Here is an 18,668-nt window from a genome sequence, read left to right on the forward strand (position 1 = left end):
AAACGAAATAAAGTTGAAAAAGGAACGATCATACCATGGTGGGTTTTTTCCCACCTAGCACTTTTAGTTAAAGTCCTTAAGTTGGACGTTTGGGGAGTCCTTTGTTATGGTGGCTTGTGCTTGAATTCATCCAAAAATCTCCACCACTGTTTGGAATGCCAACAGCCTCCGGAGTCCCAAACTAGGCATGTAAAGCCTTTGAGTAAATTCAAATAGGTTCTCAGGTTCCCGGGGTGTTGAATGTTAGAATAGATTCCAGAATCCCAAACCTTGCTTTTATATCCGCCTTTGTCTTGATTTATATTTTTCCAGCCGGGCGGTTTGGAAGTTGCATCCTCACCAAGATGGCCAAACATTCTCCGAGACCTATTCAATCGAACTCGAAACCAATCCTTACACTTCAGGTTGAAGCGTGGAACCTTATTGAATCTTGCATACCAGCCTTGAGCATGAACCATTTCCTTTTTATTCTTAAAGCCGCAAAGAGTTCTAAGCTGACCATCTGTTTCAAGTAAACCATATTCAAGTGGAAAAGTAAAGATAAAAGCTAAGAATTTTACCCACTTGAAGTTTGTATTGGGCGGTAATGGCCTTGGAATAGGTGTTTCCAGTGGTTTTGCAAGCTCTACTCCCTTGTGTTCTTCTGTGAATTCCTCCACTTCTTTGTAATTTTCTTCAATTTCAACCACATCTTGATCCAAGTCTTCGATATCTTCCTCATCACTCAAGTCATAAATTGGAGGTTGCAAAAAATCTACCTATGCATCATCTTCGTATTCACTTGGGGAAGATTCTTCCATCTCAAAGAATTCACTTACGGATGCAAGTTCATTACTAGGAGAACTTGACTCGTGATCTTCATTATCAAGGAAACTTGCTTGTTGAGTTATTCCATCCAGGTCTTCATAGGATTCCTGCTTTGGAGGTTGTGCACTATCCTCTTTAGCATCAATTGTAAATTTCTTGACGGAATCCTCCACAATTCTGGATTCCCATGGAGGTTTAGCGTCTCCTAAGTCTTCAACCAATTCTTCTTCTTCGATAATTTCAGCTTCCTCCACTTGTTCCAGTACAAAGTCATGCTCCGTGCTGTCCAGTGGTGTTTCTAGTATTTCCTTCATGCTGCATTCTTCATTAGTTTGTCCACATGAAGCCATGGGGGTTCCTTGAGTGTCCGAACATCGAGAAGGTAGTCTATTTATCGCTTGATTCAATTGGTGAAGTATGGCATGAAATTTTTCAAATGTTTTCTTGAGTTGCTCCCTTGATTCTTGGAGTGATGGATATGGACATGGTGCATAGGGAAGTGGTGGTTCTGGGGAGTAATTAGGTTGGAATTTCGGTGGATACGGGTTAGGGTCATATGGAGGCGAATGGTGGTAGTTGGCTTGTGAGTGTGGTGGTTCAAGCTGTGTTGAAGAGGTGGTTCATAGGCGTATGATGGGGCTTGTCGGTAATTACAAGGGGTTCCACCATAACTATTGTTCTGACATGCATTATTGAATAGTCATCGTCCATGATAGTTTGGAAGGTGTTGTTGCCTAAAGGGTTGATCAGATCCTCGTGGCTCTGTCCATCTCTGATTGTTTTGACCTTGATGCATGTTCCTGTTATAGCTTCCATTCCTTTCAACATTATTAGAACCAAACTCAAAGCGATAGGGGTGAGAATTCATAGTAAATAATAAAAATTAAAAGTGAAAATAAAAAGAATTAAACAAGCAAAAGAAAGTATTTACAATAACCAATAATAAGGCACACAGTTGCAACTCTCCGGCAACGGCGCCATTTTGAAGAACGAAACTCTCGTGTGATCTAGAATTTTCACAAATAAATTCCCGTTGTAAGTATAGCTTCTAGACCGACAAGAATTCCTTTCTTACAAAAGTTTGGTTGTCACAAGTAACAAAACCCAAATAAATTTATAACCGAAGTATTTAAACCTCGGGTCATCTCTCAAGGAGTTGCAGGGCAGTATGATTTATTATTGGTTATGGAAAAAAATATATTTTTGGGTTTTTTAATGTATAAGATAAAAAGCAAGAATACTAAATGGCAAGAAAGTAAACTGTAGGAATTAATTTAAATAAATAAATAAAACTCTTGGCAGGGTATAAGAACTAGACGTCCTATCCTAGTTATCCTTATCAGGTGTGAAGAGAATTGGATTCTGCTCCCACTTAAATTAACCCTTGTTAAACAAAGGAAAGTCAAATGAACAAATTGATTTGATCCTTAGATCCCAGTCAACTCATATGGAAAGACTAGAGTTATTGGAGTACAAATCAATCAGCAAAGAATTCCAATTTCATTCAACAGCTGAGTTTGATAACTCAAGTGTTGCTAAGTACTTAACCAAAGCCAAAAAGGGAAAAATAAATCTAAATTGAATTGAAATCATTCATAACATAAATAAAGCAAAGCAATCTTAATTCTGAAATACCTCAAAATATATTAATTAAGAAAATCATAACATGAATGGTTCATAAGCCAAATCTAAAAAGATAAATACTAATTAAAGTAATGGAATAAATAAAAGTAGAAAATAAATTAAAGGAATATTGAACCTGTGATTGAAGAGAAATAGCCTAAACATAATAGAAATCCTAAATCCTAATCCTAAGAGAGAGGAGAGAACCTCTCTCTCTAAAAACTACATCTAAAACCTAAAATTATGAATTATTCAGTTGTTCTCCGTCTCTCCTTTTGATTCTTCTATTCTCTGGCTTATATTCTGTGTTTCTGGCTTGGATTTGGGCCGAAAAAGGGTCCAGAAATTGCTGGGGGCATTTTCTTCAGATTTTTGTACGTGGCGTCTGTCACGCGTCTGCGTAGGTCAAGCGTTTGCGTCATCTGGGAGTTTTCCTTGTCACGCGTATACGTCAGTCACGCGTGCGCGTCAATTGCGTTCTGCTCAAGGCGCGCGTCCGCGTCATCCATGCGTTCGCGTCGCTGCATTTTCGCGCTAGGCACGCGTTCGCGTCGCTGCCTTTTCTTCAAATCTCCATTTTTGTGTTTTCCTTCCATTTTGGTATGTTTCCTTTTTGTCCTTTGAGCCATTCCTGCCCTATGAGATCTGAAAATACTTAACACACAAATTACAGCATCGAATGATAGTAAAGGGTAATTAAAATTAATATTTTTAAAGCATAGGAAACATGTTTTTCACTTATATAATAAAATAAGGAAGGGAAAGTAAAACCATGCAATTTACATGAATAAGTGGGTGAAGAATTGATAAAAACACTCAATTTGAGCACAAAATACATCATAAAATATGAGTTTATCAATGACATTGCAGAAGACAAACACATATTTGAATAGTTAGTAGATTAAATTAATTTATGGTATGAAATTTATATTTAAGTGTTTATTTAGTTATAATTCACATTTTATATATACTTATTAATTATTTTATTTCCAACTATTATTTTGGTGTTCCTGTGAGATCATCTAATGTTAGTAGGTTACATATAGTAGCGCCTATTAACAAAATTAAATTATTTGCTTGAAACGGCTTTTAATCTATATGCACGACTTAATAAAATTAAATTATTTGCTTGTTAATTAAATTATTTCACCAACTTAGCTACATGGTTTTTTCTTTTAATCTTGTTGCACATTTTATTCTATATTTATTAATTATTGATTTGATCTATTATGCAGATATGCCAAAACAAAAGAGGTACAAGAATCTACTTAAAGTAGCCGCAGTTGCAAATTCTTCACAAGACAAGTCGGCAGCTTCAAATGCATCACAAGTCAAGTTTACAGCAGTTGTAAATTCCTCCCAAGAGACATTGGTAGCTACAAATTTCTCCTGAAAAAAGTCGACAGCAGCTGCAAACTCCTCCCGAGACAAGTCGGCAGCAACTGCAAATGCCTCCCGAGACAAGTCGGCAGCTTCAAATTCCTCCCGGGACAAGTCGACAGCTGTAAGTTTCTCCCGAGACAAGTCAGTAGCAGTTGCAAGTTCATCCCGAGACAAGTCGGCAACTTCAAATTCTTCTGAGCCATCATCAGTTGCTCCAACTATATCTGAGCATCCATCCGAACCTAAATGTAAACATGGACGTGAATCTAAACATTATTGGACTGTTGATGCCATAGGTATGTATAGATGTTCTATTAGTATTTTTAGATATATAGATGTTATATATGAATTAGTTTGAAAGGATTGAAAATAGAAATTGAATTCTGTGATACCCTTAGCTAGTTATTGGCAGGCTGGTTTCGTGAAATTATTATAAGTAGTTTATATTATATATGATGAAGAAAAGAAGGTTGATGTCCACTTTATATATGTTGCCTTATCTACTTATGTTGCTGTCTAACATACAACATGAATTTTATTTATTTTATTCTTTAGTCGCTCATTTACTCATTTATTTATACTCATTTATCTATTTTAGATGAATACAAAGATAGTACACGCCTTCATTTATTAGCAAAGGATGTGCATAATTTGCCAGAAGGTTTGTGCATAGTTGTCAATTTTTATAAACATCATGCAGCAATAGGAGAAGCAGCTGGACTCCTTGCAGGAGTTTGTGGGCAATTAGCCACTGATTGTGTAGCATTTCCAATCAGTTTTGAAAAGTGGTCAGACATTCCAGCAAGCTTTTTTTAAAATCAATGGAATATTTTTTTTCCTAGTAAGAAGATTACTCAAACTCTAAAGCTTATTTCTTTGCCCATTATTTAATTATATTTGCTGGTTAATATATATTCTTTGTTATAATATTGAAGGCTCGATTTTGCTTCAAAGTGAGTGATAACTTGGCCAAACGATTTTTGCTCCAATCGCTTGGCAAAAAATGGAGGGAACATAGGATAAAGCTTTGGAATGATTTTTATGATCCGAGGTTGAGTAAAACCGAGATCATAAATAATGCACCAGAAGATATTGCTCCTGATCAATGGCTGTGGGGAAGTCTTAAATAGTGGTACAGTCTCTGTTTATTTTAGTCCTAAATTGTTGTGGTTGGTGCACATTTTTAGTCCTTTTAATATCTAATCAAAGTAATTTATTACATTCGATCTTTCAAAAATGTGAATCGACCCTACTATTTAATTGTGTCCAAATTTAACTTTCAGAAACTTTGTAAGAGGAATCAAGAAATTTGGCAAGAAAAAATAATTCCTCATACTTCAGGTGCTAAATCAATTGCAAGAAGAAGGGCTGAATTGGTAATCAATTAATGTATGCATATCTAATCTATCTCAAATATAATGCATGCATCATCTCTTAATTTTCTGCATATCTAATCTATCTCAAATAATAATTAGATGAATGATATATACATGATTGAGGCTGCTATTTTTTTATCGAGTCTTTCTACTTTTCTTAAATTTTAGACGGAAGAGACGGGAATAGAAGTTAGTAGGGTTCAAATGTGGGACATCACTCACAAGAAAATAGATGGAAGTTATGTTAATGAAAATGCTAAAGAAATAGAGGTAAGACTAAAGTGCAATAAGTAACTTGTTTGTATTTCGTTTTCTTTCTTTTTTATAAGATAATAATATTTTTTATTCTTTCTCTTTATTTTTATATATGTAGGAGAAGATTGAAGTACATAGCAGCCAACAACCGATGGAATCAACTGTTAATTCTCCTCTTGATGCTCTTGGAGTAGTTTTTGGGAAAGAGCATCCTGGTCGTGTTCGAGGTTTAGGTATGGGAATTGTTCCAACAGTTGCTTTCAAGAACAACACTATAAGAATTAGTCAAATGAATTTAGGTTCTTCAAATGATGTTGGCACATCATCTAATTGTGGTCCAAATGTGCAAGAAGAGTTGGATACCGTTAAAGCGCAATTAAAAGCGCTAGTCTCCTATATTACTTCTAAGGAAGGAGGTAAAATTTCAATACAATTGACTGGAATGTTCCCTGTAACACCCTAATTAGCCTAAGCCTTACCTCGCGTCGTAAAGCCAAGGTCAATCAGAGATTACGACAGTTCTAAACTCATATAATATATATATATATATATATATATATATATATATATATAGAAAGAATAGTATAATCTAGAAGCCTGATGAAAGATATAACTCAAAGACAGAATTTCGAAGCACAAACGTACTAACGGAGCTACTAGCTTAAGGCATAAGAAACAGAGAAGATATAACAAAAGATAAGTATATAATATCATAGGAAACTAGTCACGACTCGCGGAGTTTAAGCCGGCTAGCCATATACTGATATACAAAACCATACAGTGAAAACAGCTTATACAAGTTTTGTTCTCTCAAATACATGTCTCTAGGCAAGACAAAATACAAAAGGAGAGATGTATAAACAAAATAAACCAAAAAGAACTCCAAAATGATCCAAGATTCTCCGCTCCTGTCACCAACCAAAGCAACTCACCGAGGTGGGTTGCGACCTGCATCTGAAAAACACAACAACAATATGGTATGAGAACCGGCGGTTCTCAGTATGGTAACAGTTCCCAGTGATATAGGATATAAGACCCCGGGACGCCAAAGGCAATCCTAAACTTCATATCAATCACAAGATTCAACTTAAAACATTCTAAAACATTTAAGCATAATATACCAACTTGACTTAAATAAACCAGGTTATCTATCTTAAGGGATTTCTATTCTAACCAACACCGCTGTCCCACAGCCTTCACCAACCGATCCTCCATGCGATCCCATCGCCACCGCCTTCCGAACCTCCTCAATCCCAGCAGAAAACACAGATAATGTTCAAAGCAAGTAAAGCACAAGTAGTAGCTTATATGGAAAATAATTCAGATAGCAAGTAAGCATGTTATTCAATTAGGCAAACCATTACAAGTAGACAAAGCATACAAGCAGATAGGAAATGCATATGATGAATGCCTGCCCTACTGGCTGTGATATCACATTGTCGGTTCAACTGCCAACCCGACACATCTCCATGGAGACGTCGCCCTTCAGATTTCTCATATGGGAACCCCCGAGATATAGTGCCCGGATCACTGTCCAGGTACCGGCGCCTGCTCGCCCTATAGATCCGAAGGGATGCGAGCGGGATATTCATGCCTCAGACCTCACATCTCAACGTAAGCGGGATTAACCACCGTCCTTACGCCGCCGCCGCTACCTCGACAGGCGGGATTAACCACCGTCCCTGCCAGGCGCATAGCGTCTCAAAATATCATGTAAAAATATTATTTCAATGGTTTTCAAAAGTATTTTCAGCATACATAGATCCATCACTTCAATCCGAGTCCCCGACTCATCTCAACCACTGTCCCTTTATAACTCAGTTTCCAAATACCAAAATTCTATCATTCCTCATCTCATATACCAATCATCCTTCACCTAACGTCAAACCATTCTCAGCACGCCAGAAACCTAGGCCTCCGTTTTCTAAGCTACCTTAAAATCATGTACTAGAGTCCTTAATTTATATCCCATGTTCTAATACTCAAAACTAGGCCCAAACGTCTTAAAATGCTGTTATAGAAGCTTACAACCTTGTTGAAAAGGCAAAATAGTTGAAAACAAATAAATCTTTGAGAAACAGGACGTGTGCACCCGCACATATCAGAAGTAATGAAATTCTGCAACTTTGGAAAATTTCAGATTTTTAACACCAACTTTGAATGATCATAACTTCCTCTACCAAATTCTAATTTTTGTTTTTTTACAAACTTTATATCAATTCGAACAGTTTTCAATAAGCTTTAATGCTAAACTAATTTCAATAGATTTTGAAAACCAAGGCATAAGTTATGATTAGACAAAGTTCACCAAAAGTCAACTTTTACCAAGACTCACAAGAATCTCAATTTACCAACTTTCATAACCCAATCCAACCAAAACCACATCAATTCTATCACATATTAGAATTTACCATTTTCCATATCCAATTTACCACTCCACCATATATAATCATCAATTCTCACTATCAAATACATAATAATACCCTTATTAACCATCATCATTATTAATTTCAACAACCTCATCAACAACACTAATCATCAATACTCATTAACACCAACAATTCTCCATAATCATCCTTAATCATGATATTCCAAGGATACCAACAATTAACATCAATTTACACATAATCATTCATACACCAACAACATTCAATCCTATCTTAGGGTCAACTAGCCTAAGTGTCCATGAATATTATATACTACATAGAGGAAACCGAAACCATACCTTGGCCGATTCCCTTTATGCACCCAAACTCAAAATGAGCACCAACAAGCTTCCAATCACAATCCAAGCTTTCAAATCCACTCCAATAAGCACAAATAAGTTCCAAAAGCTCCCAAAGCCACAATAATCAAACTATATACATATAAATCACCACAAATCAACCTAGGGTTCAACATAAGCATAATCTCACAAGGGTTTAAGAGCTTTTACCTTTCCCAACAGATTTGATAACACAAATCCAAAGCTAAGCAAGGATTAGAGCAAACCTAAACATCCAAAATCACAAAAACCCATTTAACCCAAAACTCTAATAAAACCCGAATTTTTGAAGAGAGAAACTGGGAAGATTTCGTGATTACCTTGAAGGTTTCTTGGGTGGGTTTGGTAGAGCTCTTCACAAGGAACGCGTAGCCACAAACGGTGCGGCGATCGGAGCTCCGTAGCTCAAGATATGAGCTTGGAAAGTTTGAAGTGAATAGTAACAATGGTGAAAAGCTCTCACCTATCTCCTCACTTCAGCTGCTGTTGTGTTTAGGTTATGAGGGTGAAAGTGGCTGAAATGGGTTCATTTAAGTGTATTTATATGTTGGGCTTGGGCCCAACTTGGGCCCGGTCCAATCCATTAGCATTTTTAGCCTGTTTGGCCTAACTTCGGGCCAAATCTTTAAAATTAAAGCCCGGTTTTTCATTTCTAATGTTTTTCTAAGGTTTTTTTACGGTTTTCATTTTTCTCGTGCGGTACCAGGCAGACTTGAACCGGTTCAATCGGTTCAACTGCCGGTTCGCGATTTTTCACGGTTTTTTGTAGAAAGCACATTTTTTGACTCAGAAAGACTCACTGAGTCCAAAAATCACATTTAAATCCCCAAATTCTCTCTCTAACTTTTTGGAATCTAATTTGGGTAATTAATCACTTAATTAACCGGTTGATTAGTTTCGGTTCTTACATTCCCTACTCAACAAGTTTCACAGGTACAAATACAATTATCCTCTTTTTTTTTTCCTTTTCTTTATTCTCCTTTTAGTTATAATGCTTGGAAATAATGTTGATACAAAAAAGTTTTACAACAATGATAGGTGTAACTTCAATTTAAAACCATAATTTCTACACTAGCTTGTGCTCAGTAACAAACAATTCTCAGTAATATTGATGCTTGTGGGGCATGAAAATATAGGGAGCGGTTTGCATGCATGGATGATGAGTTAGTTTGCTTATTTAATTGTTGATTAATGAATAAGAAGCTTATCTCACAGTGATGAAGCATATGAATTTTCTTCAGAGATCAGAATTAATTAGCATATGATTTTTTTTAATTTAATGTGTATGATGAGTGTTTGAAATCTTTCTCATATTTAATTTGCTTTTATATGTGAATTTTTTTTAGATGAATTCAAATTCATAAATATCCACTTATTATTAATATATGCCTTTTTCTTGCATTTCTTGTGCTCATAATAATTATATTTTTATTGTAGGGATTGGATCAGGAGAGTGAGATTCCATCACCAAAAGAGTTAGGAAGTAGGTCTTCTGGAGCAAGCAACAAGGAAGCATGACCTTGCTTGATATGTTTAAACGTATATTAAGGATTATATTAAGGATTATATGTTAAGACGTATTATTAAAAAATGTTACTTTGATACTTTATTTTTGGATTATGACATTTTAATTATAACTTGAATTATGACTTTTGGATCATGTATGAATTAAAAATCATCTTATGATGTTTGATTTATGGCTATGCCTTTTGGTTATTACGAGATTTTTAAGTGAGTTTCGAAAATATCTCTTTAAATTGGTGGTTTCAATCTTACTTTAAAAAGCATAAAATTGTCATCATAGTTAGGTACAAACGGCGGTTAGAAACCCTTATTTTAAATGAAAATGATGCCATTATACGCTAGTAAAAACGGCAGTTAAAAACTGCCGTTTAAAATGATGCCATTATAACCTGGTAAAAATGGTGGTTATAATGGTAAAAACAGCGGTTAGAAACCGCCATTTTAAACAGAAATGATGCCACAACATGCTGGTAAAAACGGCGGTTATAACTGCCATTTTAAACCATTCAAAAATCGCCATTTTATGTGGAAATAATGGCGGTTACAAACCGCCATTTTAATCCTTAAAAAACTGCCGTATTATTTATAGGTAATTGTAGCGGTTTTCTAAAAACCGCCGTAATAACTGGAATGACGCTCAGAATAACGACTTTTTTTGGAGATGTCATTCTTGATAATAATGACGATTCTAATTGCCGTAATTTCTAAAAATAACCGCCGTTTTAATCCTATTTTTTTGTAGTGGAGTTACAGATTATAAGAAATTGAAATCGAAAACTCATAGGAGGGTCACGGTTCTCTCCTTTCTTTCTCCGTCCCTTTCTTTCTTTTGCTTCCTCAAAGTCATTCAGTGATGAATGAAAAGATTAGAAGGTAATTAAAGGCTGATTGGTCATATATGAGGATTTGTGGTGTTGAAGAATGTTAGGTGTCATGGTCAATAAATAAAGGGAGCATGTGTGGTGGTTATATATATGTATATATACTTATAAGTCACATTTCTATTTCTTTTTTTCTTTTTCTTAATAGCTTCGTTGATATATATATATATAGCCACGTTTCATTTCCTTGTTCCCAAATGACTTCGTTAAAAACTTTCCATTATTATATATTCATAATGGACTCGTATATTATAATAATAATAATAATAATAATAATAATAATAATAATAATAATAATAATAATAATAATAATTCTTTTATTTTTTTTAAATATTTTATTATAATAAAAATAAATTAAAAATTTTATTTAATTTAAATTTCAGTTATCATAAAATTAATTATGTAAAATATTTTATTATAGTAAAATTATATAATAATTTTAATTAATTCAAATTCAAATAATAATAATAATTATGAAAATTAATTTAATTTTACATATCAAAATAGTTTTTAACAAATAGTTTAAACTAATAGAATAAGTCATAATTAAATTAAACTTCAATAATTATAAAATTCTATTAAATTAGTTTTGGTAAAATAATTTTCTTAAAAACAAAATTAAATCTCAACAAATATAATAACTCATAAATAACTAATTATTTAATTTTCAAAAATTTAGAATGTTATAAGTACAACTCAGAAAAATCTCGAAGGTATCATAACTACATCCCACTCTGAGTTTCTCCTATAGATGTCTACAGGGAGTTATACCACACCGAAAAGCTACCACCTCCTTGACCTATGGTGGCAGAATTCGAATAACCACAACTGAACCGGCAAGTGCACCGAGTTGTACCAAGCAATACCTCAGGTGAGTGAGGATTGATTTCACGAGGATTGATGGACTGTGCAACAATGGTCAAATGACTCCTTAGTCAGGCAAGCAAAAAGTGATGTTTTGGAGTTCAAAAGCACCAAACAGAAATTCAAAGAGTAGAGAACACAAATAGTGAGAATTGTGTGAAATATATGGGAGAAAACAGTTAAGGTTTTAGAGATGTTTATTGTTCCGGATTAACACTACAAGAATGTGGCCGATTAGCTACCACAATAAGAGTCGTAAAATCATCGCTAATCTGACACAAAATATAATTTGTGACGGATTAGCTACCGCCTAGCAACTAATGCTTTCCTCGCTAATTACAAGTCGCAGATCAGTGAGGCAAACACAATAGTCGCTAATTCATCGGAAATTTTTTTAGCTACCGAATAGATAGTCGCAAATCCATCACTAAAGTAAAAGTTAATTTCATAGAAGAAATAGACTAAATGGTAGTCGCTAATTAGCGACAAGCACTAATGCAGCAGAGTCATCACTAAATGCAAGCTAACTTCGTAGAGGAAATAGAATGCTTAGTTGACGGCTTGATGCTAATTAGTAAGGAATTTTTCCGAACCTAACTCGTCGCAAGTTGTCCGATAATATGATCGCAAATCTGTCACATTTGGTAGCAAATCTATAGTTAATCTTTGAAAATCCTTAATCAAATTTGTAGAAATGTTGTCGCTAAACCAAAGCTATTCGAAATGAGAAAGTAGAGTTATGAAATAGCCGCTAATTTGCTAGGAAATAATATGTAGTCAATTAGTTGCAATACTATCGCAAAATGTCATCGCAAATTCCTTCTAAACTAGTAACAAATCAATAAGTATCTCACAAATATTTCAGTCGCAAATAGAGTCTTTAATTTGTCACCATCGTCAACAACGACTATGTCGCTAATTTTTCTAGAATATCATTTAGGATTCCAATTTTGTCGCTATACTAAAATAAATATCATATTTTTTTATTTTAGTGATTGAACTAAGATTATAATGCATACAAATAAAATTAGTTCATCAAAATTATACATGTTTAAAAAAATATCAAACCCAACATATTTATTAAAATAAAAGTCTAATGTAACATCTCCAACATAGGCACTTCTCAAATAAAATACCAAAATAAGCTAAATCTAACAATATAGTAACTATAAAAATCAATCCAAGTAATTATTTATCAACTATGTAAACTACCATTAAAAGTAAGCTAACTTCTATAAAACTCGAAAATGAAACAAATTGCCCAATCAATTATCTATCAAACAAATAAACTACCTAAATAAGCTAAGCCTAGCAAAATGCATTAACATAAGCCACCTAATCAATATTATTGCTAGCAAAATCACTCTAATGGTCCTTTTCTTAGAGAAATCCTGGAATCTTAGAAAGGAGAGACAATAGATTACTCTGTATAGCTTCATTTACAACACTAGGCAACACTGCCTTTGTAGCATTAGGCAATGCTTCTTTAATAACTTCAGTGATGTCCGCTTGTAAAACCGGTTTGACTGTAGAAACACCTGTATCTTCTGGTAATGGCACATCTCTATGATCACGAATACCAATATCTAGACTGTAGCCTAACCTATGAACTTGTCCTTTCTTGTTGGTTCCTGCAACTTTTATCCACACGTCAGGATCAACTTCAGGTTGATCTAATAAATCTTCTCCATATTTTTGTGATATTGGCTCTCCATATAAGTCCTACATCAAACAAATAAGGACATATTATTAAGAAAACTGAAAGTAAATTAGACTACAAAATTAAAGACACTTACAATAATTTTCTTGTGATATTGTCACGAGTTATTGTATGATCTGTAAATTTCTTCCTACATTAAAAAACACACGATTATCAAAAATAGTTTAACACAAAACAACATAGATCATCAAAGCAACAACAAATTCTAGGCTTAGCTATACTACTCACAACTCTAAAATAATTCATGCAAATAACATAGATCATAAGAATGTAAAGCTCCCAAGAGTGCATCAATTAAATTAAGAAAAAATAACCGCATCAATTAAATTAAGAACAGATCAGAAAAAAACAAGTAATAATCAGAACAAATATTTAGTTTACTCACGAGGCATGTATTAACTGCTGGTCACATATTATTTTCATGGATTTACTGTTATCCGTATTTATGTTTGCTGTTTTGACAAAATTTCAGACAAAAGGAATACAAGAAATATGCAAATATTTGTATTTATTTTTCTTAATTGAGTAGAAGTGATAATACTGGATCAGAGGATATAAAAGAAAAAAGATGCTTTATTTCTTTGAAACTATTTACTGATAGATTTCTCCATAGTAATTTGAAATAGCCATATGTTTTAGACTTTAGGGTGTGTGTGGTTGGGAGAATTATGAATAATTCCTAGGAATTTTAAGATGAGAATATCATATGTTTATGTTTGGTTCAAAGTTTGAAAAGCTATTTTCAAGCAAGTTTGGTTCCAGGGAATCAAAATACCATCATTTCAATTCTCACCTTCCCCTTAGGTATATGTGATTCCCATGGGAATGGAATGTTTGTAACAAAATAATACTTGAACCACACACACCCTTAGTGAAATGTATTCCCTGTGTCATGAACTTAAGCTTAGATTAATATCAATATTTTGCAAAGAAGAAGAATATCCACAAATTTATATTTATTTTTTTGTTTATTTTATAAAAAAATATAATAAATTAATAAACATTATAACATAAATGACACATATATAAGACTCTAACAGCAAACATACCTTTGTGAAAATTTGTGATTGCATGAAAAAAATAAGTAGGTACAAATTGGGTCAATTTTAATAAATCTAGTAATAAACTAATAAATTAAAGATACTACACCTAGTGATACCTTTCTTTTTCATTTTAAGTAGAAAGTATGTTGATATAGCAAGGTCAAAATAATCGTATAACTACTTACGGTTTATCGCCTTTCTCTATAGCTATTACCAGCTTTCTGTTACTCCTAATTTCAGTATGCACACTTGATTGTCCAACATTAGGTAGCTCATTATCTTCTGCGTCTAAAGCAAATGCGTCAGACAAATTCACACCTACAATGAATAAGAAAATTTTCAATTAGATGTATAGTTATTTGTGAATATGTAAACATTTAGCAGTTGAAGTAAATCATACCATTTAATTGTGGTGATGATTGTGATAAAACTTGTGGGAATGGTTGTGATGCTGATTCCACATTCAAATGTGTAAGATGAGGTTCATCATTATTATCGCTCTGTTGACCTAAACAAAAAAGAAGCCAAAACAAAATAGATACGATAATACCACTTCCTCGCCTAGGATTAATTAAATAAGAATAAAGACACACAGCTCAAATGTATAGTACAACTACATGCCTAACATGTGTATCGGTGGTTGAGAAGAATCAATGTCAACAGTTTGTTCACCTAAACTCAATAAAATAAGCATAGATCATATTTCCTAAATCAAGAGTTGTTAATGGTAAAATAAATTCAACGGCAAATGCATACCTAGCCTACGTGAGGAAAGCTGAGATTGATCGAGACGAATATTTTGTACTATTCCTGTACCTCTACCTTTTGGTGCCAAGATTACCTATCAAATAAGAAATAAATTAAAAGAAGTGTTATTAAAATATTTAAAATACAACCAGTTAAAATATTTAGAAGCGATAGTTACTAATAAAAAAGAATAATAAAACATTATTCAATAGTTTAGATCACAAAATTTGAATTAACATATTCCAATAAAATTAATTTAAAAGATATTTAGTACAACATAATGATAAGATTGCACCGAAAAAAAGATTTACCGTAAACAACTAATCAATAATGATATTACCACAAATTAGAAGAAAAAATAGTCATCAGATTTATTCCATTATCATGATATAGCACTGCGAGCCCCTAGTTCAAAGAGCAAAAAAATAAAATAAATAAATAAATAAAACACTCAATATAAATGTAGGAAGAGTAGTGGGTTTTCACGTGGTGCATCTATTTGTCGTAGATTAACAAGGTACATTTGATTATTAGAACCTAAAATATGTCTATGCAATACTGTATAATGTAATTATTAATGACCGACATAATTAAAATTTGAATATGCAGTAAACTTACTTGATAGGTTAAGTATTAAAATATAAAGAATTAATTTTATTCTTTTTTGCCTGCCCCAAACTGTGTTAGGGCTTTCTCTTATTCAAATATCATAGTGTTATTAGAGAGTTCATTATTCTATTTTATAATATGAATGCAGGTATCATTAAACACGGTAGATGAAAAAAGAGTATTATTCTATTTATTTTATTTAATCAAGAGTATTTTACTATGGAATATAACTGTACCTTTTAAGGGTTTGAGAAAAAATGATTTAGGTTTGAAAAGAGATGATTTTAAAGGTTTAAAAACATTTTTCAATCTCAGGATGTAGGGCATGAACAATAAAATTCACAGTAGCAGCAGAATCTAATTCGATGAAGATGTGATAAACCATTATTTTATGATTTATATTGTGTTTAATTGAGTGGTTTTATCAAGTCTTTACCCACTTATTTATATGATTAGCATGATATTACAATTCCTTCCCAAAATTGTTCCATGGTTGAAACCTTGCTTCCTAGAAATCTTTTAATTATGTATTTTAATTTTCCTTTATACCATTCGATGTCGTGATCCGTGTGTTAAGTGTTTCAGGCTTCATAGGGCAGGAATGGCTTAGAGAATAGAGAGGAAGCTTGCAAAAATGGAAGGAACACAAGAAACTAAGGAGATGACCAGCGAACACTGACGCGAGCGCATGGCTCACGCGGGTGCACGAAATGAAGAAATCACAGCGACGCGAATGCGTGCCTGACGCAAACACGTGGATTGAAGTTTGCACGAATGACGCGAACGCGTAGACGACGCGAACGCGTGACAAGAAAAATCGCTGAATAACGCGAACGCCTGGACGACGCGTACGCGTGACCTGCGCGATCTGCAAAAATAACAGAATACGCTGGGGGAGATTTCGGGCTGCATTTTTACCCAGTTTTTGGCCCAGAAACACAGACTAAAGCTAGGGAACATGCAGAGACTCAATACGCATCTACACACATTCGGATACATCGATATTAGGATTACTTTTAGTTTAAGATCTGAATGGAGATTAGCTTTACATTGATAGTTTATGCTTTTGCTTTGAATTTTGGATGCTGAAGAGTCATTACCTCCGTTGAAAACATTACCTTAGTTTGTTTCCCTATTCCTTTACTCTTATTAGTTGCTCATTGACCCTATTCAAATAAGTATGTTGCATTTTGGATTTATTGATACATAGAATTGCTTTTACTTTAATTAATTTTAAATCTCTATTTTATTTTATTTTATTCAAATATGTCCTCTTGTATTTTTATGAATATTAATTTGATGTCAATGGAGTAGATTTTCTACTTGACATGGGGTTGATTAAGAGGAGACACTTGAGTTGGAATGCTCAAGTGCTTAGTTAAATTGAACATTATTGGCTAATTCTATATCTACTAACGTTAGACCTTCCCAAGGGAAAGGACTAGGATCTGCGGATAAGAATCAGCCCAATCACTTGACTTTCCTTTACTCAGTAAGGGTTAACTAAGTGAAAACAACAACCGCTTTACATTACTCTTGAGAAGATTCCAACAAGGATAGAACTTCCAATTAATCAATTCCCTAGTCAAGGATTTTTTTTATTAATAATAATTCTTAGTTTTATTACTTTAATTTACAATTATTTTAATTACTCATTATCCAACTCAAACCTTCTGGAAAATTTCTAATTAATAAATTAGCACTCTTCCCTGCAACTCGTTGGGAGACGACCTGGGACTCATACTCCCAATATTTTTAATTCTAAAATTTGTGACAACCCTTTTTAAATTGGTGAGGCAGACTTTAGCTGGTTAAGGGCTATACTTGCAACGCATTTCTCTTATTAAGATTCTCTTAATTGGTCTAACTTCTGCCACGCATCAATTTTTGGCGACGTTGCCGGGGAGTTGCAATAGTGTGCTAGATTATTAATTAGTGTACATATTTTTATTTTTATTTACATATTTTATTTTTATTTTGTTACCATGAGCTATATTTCTTTCTCATTAAATGACGTGTTCATTGCCTGATCCGAGCTTAGCCGCTTTTGATCCTGAAATTGAAAGAACTCTTTCACGTATTAGGCGAGCTCGACGTCGGTTAGCTTCTGAGGGTCGTGAAGTGATTGTTATCGATTCACCAGTCTCATCTGAGGGTGAATCTGAACTGCCATCTGAGAGCGAGACAAGCTCCTTTACTACTGATTTAGTTAATTCACGTGCAGGTAACATGGCAGTACCTAGGAGGATTACTCTCCAAGAAGCTGGAGCCCCAGACTTCACCCTGCAACTGTATCAAGTGTGTCATCCAAACATGGCTGCAGACTTTGAACTGAAGACTGCCTAATCAACTTGATGCCCAAGTTTCATGGCTTACCTGCTCAAGAGCCTATTAAGCACCTTAGGAATTTCTAGACAGCCTGTTCTACTGTTAGGCGTCATGGTGCAGATAAAACCTCTATTCTGTTAACCTCTTTCCCGTTTTCTCTTGAGGGAAAAGCGAGAAAATGGTACTTCACCCAACCTGAAGTGACTGTTACTAATTGGGATACGCTTAGAAGAGAATTTTTGGAAAAATACTTCCCAGCTGAAGTTACTGATAGATTGAGGAAAGAGATTTATATGATTATTCAGGGCGAATCTGAAACTCTCTATGAATATTGGGAGCGCTTCAACAATCTACTGGACACATGCCCCCATCACATGATTGATAGACTGGTATTGATCAGCTACTTCACTCAAGGCATGAACCCCCGGGATAAGACAACACTGGATGGTGCTAGTAATGGTTCCCTGAAAAAGTATAGGACCGCAGATAAAGCATGGCAACTGATCAGCGACTTAGCTGAATCCACTAGGAATCACAGGCCGAGGTGCGACCACTCAAAAGCTGTTGCAGAGATCTCCTCTAGCGTTGAAACTACTGCTCTTACCCAGAGCATATGTGAAATGACCAACCTACTGAAACAGATGCAGATAAACCAACAACAAACACATAAAGCTCAGCCTCCCCCACCACAGCAAAGCCAACAGTTGGTTCCACAAAGAGTATGCGGGATCTGTGCTGATTATA

General features: G+C 34.2%; 1 non-coding gene across 1 annotated transcript; it reads right to left on the reverse strand.

Moving 5' to 3' along the window:
* Nucleotides 1–18,196: 18,196 nt before the first annotated feature.
* Nucleotides 18,197–18,300, reverse strand: LOC112781580 (small nucleolar RNA R71). The gene has a single exon (XR_003192349.1). It is a non-coding gene; the product is annotated as a small nucleolar RNA R71 (small nucleolar RNA).
* Nucleotides 18,301–18,668: the final 368 nt, after the last annotated feature.

The sequence above is a fragment of the Arachis hypogaea genome, chromosome 19, assembly GCF_003086295.3.
Source record: "Arachis hypogaea cultivar Tifrunner chromosome 19, arahy.Tifrunner.gnm2.J5K5, whole genome shotgun sequence".
In the NCBI taxonomy this organism is placed as follows: Eukaryota; Viridiplantae; Streptophyta; class Magnoliopsida; order Fabales; family Fabaceae; genus Arachis; species Arachis hypogaea.